This window comes from Cygnus olor, chromosome 17 (genome assembly GCF_009769625.2).
Source record: "Cygnus olor isolate bCygOlo1 chromosome 17, bCygOlo1.pri.v2, whole genome shotgun sequence".
Lineage (NCBI taxonomy): Eukaryota > Metazoa > Chordata > Aves > Anseriformes > Anatidae > Cygnus > Cygnus olor.
The window spans coordinates 1,159,097-1,165,738 of record NC_049185.1 but is presented as its reverse complement, the minus strand read 5'-3'; the positions used below and the strand labels follow the sequence as shown (position 1 = coordinate 1,165,738).

The window sequence follows — 6,642 nt, the reverse complement described above, 5'->3', positions numbered from 1 at the left end:
GTCCTCACACAGCTTCTGCTCTGCTGGAGATACTGAGAAAGTCTCTGAGACATCCCTGTGCTGCTTCTTGCTCTCACAGGCCTCCAGTCCTTCAGGGCGGCATTGTATCCAATTCCTGCAGGATACTGCAATGGAAAGTTTTCACTTTTCATTTTGCAACTGCTGTCTTTTAGACTGCAAAGAACATAACACAGTTTATAATACAATATGTTGTAATTGATTATACAATTTAAGAAACAAAATCACACTGCATTGTGCCAAAATTAAATGCTCTCATTGGCTGCTTGTAATTTTCCCCTCTAGAATTATCTATGAAGGAAATACAAATGTTTGGCTTCTCATTCCTATCGGGACTATATTTCAAAATCTCTGAAAATCTTGTTGGAAAAAACATTTCCTCTTTTCTACGCTACTTTGCTTAGCAAAGCTGTGTTAAACCCACACAGAGCAGAGCTTTGTCCTTGGGAGGGAAAAGGATCAGATATTGCCTGAAGCTCACCAGGGATTTAATTCTTGTTATTAATTTTATACAGAGGCTGTCTGGATACTACAAAGAAAGGGCAGGAGCATGAACTCCTCAAATAGATCATCAGCAAAAATTTATTAGCAGTAATATATGTTGGGTCTGATTTGTCTGGCTTTTGATTCCACCTGGCATTTCTTTTAGTCTTTGACACAAAGAAAAGAAGAGACAGCTAACTGAGATGTGGATCACCCATGCCTTGCTGCATGCTGTGACATTAACAAGGCATTATCATGGTTTTAAAAGTATGAGTTTCTCTCTCTCTTTCTCTCTCTCTTTTTTTTTTTTTTTTTTTTTTTTTTTTTTTTGGCAACAACCAGGTTTGTAGCCTGCAAGAGTGAGACATGCCAGTTTCAGTGACTGTGGTCATGTGTGATTTATTTGCTGGGGCTTCTCACCCACTGGGGACCTTGATGCCCAAGAGAGTGCATACAAGCAGCAGACATCCTGAATTAAAAGCAAGTAAGCCAAATGCCTGTGGGACCAGACCTTGCTCTGAAAGCAATCTTCCTTTGTATTGTTTGTGCAGATTTATCTCTGGAAAAGTTTGGCAACATCTGGGGCACTCAGGGATATTTTTGCATTGAAGATGTAATGTATGGTGGAAGATTTTCCCATGGAGAAGCAGTGGTCAGGCCTTGGAAAGCTGTTCTGTAACAAGACATCTGTGCAGAGCACTTTGTGCTCAGATCATACACTGAGCACAAAGACTCGGCATGAGCATCTGTAGCCTCTGAACACTGCCTTCATGGCCAGCGCCAGTGCAAAGGCACCTGGCACTTTAACCCAAAGGTGCCAATACACAGGTGTCAGAGGCTGAGCCTGCTCTTGGGAGGAAACAAGTTGCAGATGAACACGATTTTCCATGAGCAACAGCTGTGTCCCTCATGGCCAAATCTCCCTTCCTGCCCATCTGCACTCCTGGGCCCCTCATGCTGGTGTCCATCGGATGGTGTAAGCAGGTTGCAGTAGCAACAGCTAATAGTAAGTTTACCCAAATCATTCTTGGTTTTCAATATAATTAAACTATACATGGTATCTTACCGGAGTATTGTGAAACAAATTAAACCATGATTAAACCATGATTGCTTCTCTGATTCACACCTAACGATTCATTAGTTATTATTAGAACAAATGCAGTGACTATGGGGTTGCACTCCTAAAGCGTATGGATTCTGAAGATTTTAATTTGGTGGTTATGTTTTGTTTTGTTTTGTTTTGCTTTGCTTTGTTTTTGCATACACATGGAAGTTGCTCAACAAAGGGAATTGCAAGTAGGTGTTGTGGTGATGTGCCCATGAGTGCCCCGAATATTGTACCTTTTCTGGTACCTGTGCAAAGTGGATGAAAAATGATACTGATCTTGGGTGGTTTTGCATCATACAGAAATGACACAGTTTTGTGGGAAAAGAGAGATTCAAGTCTGTGGATCCACATTGCAAGATGAATTATTCATATATATAGGGACTGGAATAAGCATGTACTTTGGGAATTAGAGCTTTTTGCCAGGTCTGGATTTACAGAGAAGACTGTTTTGCTCTGTGCTCGAGGGGATAGGGTGACGGTAGCTGGATGCATGCAGATCAGGGTTGTGTCCAGAACTGCTTTGCTCCTTTCATTGAGACATTTCTTGCTCTGACAGCTTCTTAGTGAGCTCATCAGTGATGGTGAAGGACTCGCTGTCCAAGCCTTGAGTGGTTCCAAGTTTCCACGACAGATGGCCTTCAGAGACCATCTGTCGTGGAAACAAACATTTCTGACAGCCTTCCCCCTCCCGAGGGTTGACTCTTCCCTTATTTAAAAGCAGAAGCCTTTTCCCAATACCACCCTTGGCTTTAGCTCTATGACTCGAAGTCCAACATCAGCTGTTCTGTGCCATGGTCCAGCTGCCTGCACCGTACACTACAGTGCCTGCGTGCACATGTAATGATGCAACAGCAAGAGCTGCAAAAATTGCATGTGTGTATACACATTTTTTTTTTTTTTTTTTTTACCTTGGAGCTCTCCATTTCGTTAGGAAGCAGCTGCAGTTGCATGGAGGCTGTTCCTTAAAAGTGAAGAATTTGAACACAATTAATAATCCCTTGCCAGGGTGATGCCCTTGGACAAATAAAAACTAATCCAGACCGTGTTTCTGCCTTCTTGCAACTTTTAATCTTCCATGTAAGCTACTGGGAACGTTTCTATGGTTACCTCCTAGAATATCAGTCTGCCAACATCAGGTCATTTCCATCGTGGAACTTAAATTCAAGCTGGTCTTTTAGCTGTGCTGAGCTTTAGTACTGATTTTAGACTCCTGAAGAGCTGGAGGTGTACAACTTAGATGTGAGTTCACCACTGGTTTTGTAGTGCCTGTCACAATGTTGATAGTGATACATGATGGCAAATCAGCAAGGGAAAGGCAAAATACCAAGAGTTTCATGTCCAGAAATTGTGAAGTCATGGGGCATAATGGCTATGGCAAAAAAGACTAACGATCATTTCATTAGGTTATCTCTTGTTTCAGGCTCTGGAAATCTCTGGAATTGCTGTCAGGAAGGTAAGCACAAAGACAACTTTTTTAGCGTTGAATGCATTAATGTCATTCAGCAAAGTAGGTAAGATTTATTATTTGCATCAAGGAACTGCGCGTGTTCATACAAGGGGTAAGCCATTTGCAAATGTGACAATGGATCAGATATATCCCTTCTCATAATAAGGAGAAGTGGGAATTTTGATGCTGTCTGGGCTACTGTATTTCTGCACTCAGCAGCTAATCACAATAACACATTCTCTAAGCCAAAATTCTTCCTGACCTGAGTTTGAATGCGTGTGCAGCAGTGAAATATATCCCTGTAAGTGCAGTTTCTATTATCAAGTTGGATTAGAAATACGCTGTGAATATGAGAAAGAATTTTGAACCTTGTTGTCAGCTCTAAGCAGAACAATCACTTCTCTTTCTTTTCAAACCAGGGAGGTCATGTTGCTGATAGTCACAAAAATAAGCTTTATCGAGTCAGCAGCTTTGCCTGATCTGTCGAAAATGTCACTACTTGCTGGTAAATATTCCAAAAGCCAGAAGTCTTTGTTTCAAAACCCAATTATGGTGGCTGACTGACAACAATGCACTTACTTATCACAGCATCCAAAACACCTGGCCACTTAAAAGCAACAATGCAAATAGTTAGGGGCATCATAATTCTTGCAGTGCCCGAATAGCGAACAAAATTATTCCTATTAAGCATGAATTTTATGATAGTACAAGGACCTTAATTCTGACCCAAATGGAATGCTATTGTTCCACTGGTAAATTCAAAATGCAAACACAACACAAAGACTTTTTACAACAAGGGTATAAAAATTATATATGTGTAGTTTCATGACATATCTTGCATAGCAGTGACATTATTCCTGGTTTCAGTGCCAAACAAAGTCAAAAACAAATCTGAGGCACAGAACAGATTTCTGAGTATGGTTAGAGAAAATTCTTTAAGCCATGGCAACTAATTCAGAAACTCAGAGGCTTGTAAAATACCTTCAGTAAAAAGTAAATAGAGTATAAAGATTTAATGCATGCCTAGAGGTCTGTCTGGGTGTCAGGCCAACTAATCATGCTGCTGAAGGCATGAATTCTTGCTTTACGTAGGGATTTACAAGTGACATGGGACTCCATTAGGAAACCCAAAGGATTAAAAAGGGGGAGCTGTAGGGAAGATCCCAGATGGTTTGCTTGGAAATTGTACCTGCACTTAGCAAACACTTCAGGGCTATGTCTAAAACATGGGATCCAGAAGGCAGGAATCAACATCCTGAAGAAGGGGTTACCAGGTCTGGTGTTATAAAAAAAAAAGATGTCAAGCAATGGGCTGAAGTTTTTAATGCATTGAAGAGGAGAGGTGGTTGGTGGAAGCATCTCCCCCTCTCCAGGCTTGCTAAAAGCTCTGCATGCAGGTGTACTGCCTACTGTTTTCTTGCTGCAGCTGTGGCGTGAACTGAGGATGGGGCTGAAGGAAGCATCTGAAAGACCTTTGTCTGCTGGCAAAAGGGAGAAAAAGCCAACAAATAGCCTGCTGGTAAGGTGCTTGATTGGAGGGCAGAGAGTCAAAATCAGTGAGCGGTTTGGGTGCTTTGCTCTGTAAAGAGGGAGTGCGACCCTTCAGGATGGTGGAGTTGGGAGCAGAGAAAGAGGAGGTCCTTCCTCCCTCCTCACCTGCCAAGGAGGAGGGAGGGCAGTGGGCATCCCCGGGGGCCTGGTGCAGGGACGTGAGCTCTGTCTGTGGATGTCTGTGGCTGGCTGTGAGTGGCACAGGGAAGTGCTGAATGCCCCAAGGGCCTTGTGGGAGGGACGCAGCACGTGGGAAACCTGACTGTGCTGAGCTGCAGGCAGCGGGGCTGGATCAGGGGATCCACCCTCCATGGGGACACGACCCAGGTCCTGTGGGGTTGCTCCTGGGGAGGGAGTCCCATGTAAGGGGCTCCTGGCCAGCCCCTGCTCTTGATGCCCATGCAGAGGCTCTGTGTGGCTCAGTCTCCGCTTCTTTTCTCTCCTTGCAGAGCACAAACAATGTCATCAGCTCCAGCATCATCAGGCACAGAAGGACAGACCCAGAGGAACAACTCAGAGCTGCCATGCCCCACACATCACACACATCCATCTGTTCTCCTCGCGCCCCAGAGCAAATCACTCAGCATGGCAGGTAAAGCCTCTCTGCAACCTGCACCTGGAGTTTGCACCTGTGCCATGGGAGCCTCTGCGCATGAACCAGGATTCCTCCTTCCCTTCATTAACTACACAGGTATTTAAGGGAAACTTGCTCTGATGGAAGTACCAATGCAGCTGCTCTGTCCAGTCTCCCACCCTGGAGCAAAACAAGGCTTTGCTGCTGCCCTTGGACTAGACGCCAAGGGATGCTCCACGTTTCCCTGGTCCAGACCCCTCTTTCTTCGTGAGCCCTCTGCACCTTGCTGTAATGCATTAAACCACAGTGCTCCTCACAGCGATGGCCTGCTTGGAAGAAGAAAACCGGGGTCTTCGTAGGCCAGTGAGTCTCCACCATGGACTTGCTGTCTCCATGCTCTCATTCCCACAGGAATATATATATATATTTTTTCCTAAGGTGAAGACTTCCCATTCAATCTTACTTACAACCAACAATCCAAACTTCTTCCCAGCCATGTTTGTGCAGCTATGCGCCTCTGTCATGTGGACCAGCTTCATGAACACGTTTCCTAATTAAACCTGAATGGTACATAAGAAAATGTCTTCTATAACTAATTATTTCATGCACAATCTGAAAACTAGTTAAGATCGTGTTTATGGTGTTATTAGATGTGTGTTCCTTTTCCAGCGTAGCTGAGAAAGGAAGCATTTGTCTGAACTAAAGTCGGATAGGGCTGTCTGCAGCCATCAGACACACCATGGCTTTGTCTCTGGCGTCAAAGGAGATTTAAGGCAATTCTCTGCCTTCGATGCTGCCTGGCAACATTGGGAAGGCTTTTTTTCCTTATCTGTGAAGCAGTAAGAAGCCATTAAATGGTGCAGAGAAGGAAGGAGGGCACAGACATGACGTCTGTCTATGCTGGCAGGGAGACTCTGCCTTGACGCTGGGAGGGAGACCACCGAGATGCGTCCTTGCCACAGGGGAGGCACAGCCAAAGGTTCAACCCACGTGTTTGTACCGAGCAGTGCTTTTGACATTTGCTTCCCACAAGATTTTCCTTCTCATTAGTGCTTGGTTCATCATTTTGTGTTACTAACATGCATCTTCAATGTGAAACTAAAAAAAAGAAAAAAAAAATATCTGCAGATCTATTTAATGAGACACGAGCACAAATGGCATTACAAGATAATTCTTAAATATGTGAGCATTAAATCTGATTGAGAATTTATGCAATCGAATCACTTATTTATTTAGATGTTCAAAGCACCTATCTATAACAGTGAGTAAATTAAAAACATGCAAGCAGGGATAATCCCACGGGATAAAGCCAGTACTAATCTCTCAGTCTTTTGCCGGAGACAGGCTGTCTAATAGATTTTTCCATTCTCAAGTATTCGGGCTCAGTTTGATCCTCATTTTGCGTGGGGGAAATGCTCTGTATTTCTAAGTCCCCATCATTAAATCCCAATCAGGCTGCTG

The 6,642-nt window shown here is 43.7% G+C and overlaps 1 long non-coding RNA gene across 1 annotated transcript; it reads left to right on the top strand.

Annotated features, from left to right (window-relative positions):
• Positions 1-2,662: 2,662 nt before the first annotated feature.
• On the top strand, positions 2,663-6,324 carry LOC121079586. Its single transcript, XR_005825102.1, has 4 exons — positions 2,663-2,848; positions 3,030-3,062; positions 4,483-4,575; positions 5,057-6,324. It is a non-coding gene; the product is annotated as an uncharacterized LOC121079586 (long non-coding RNA).
• Positions 6,325-6,642: the final 318 nt, after the last annotated feature.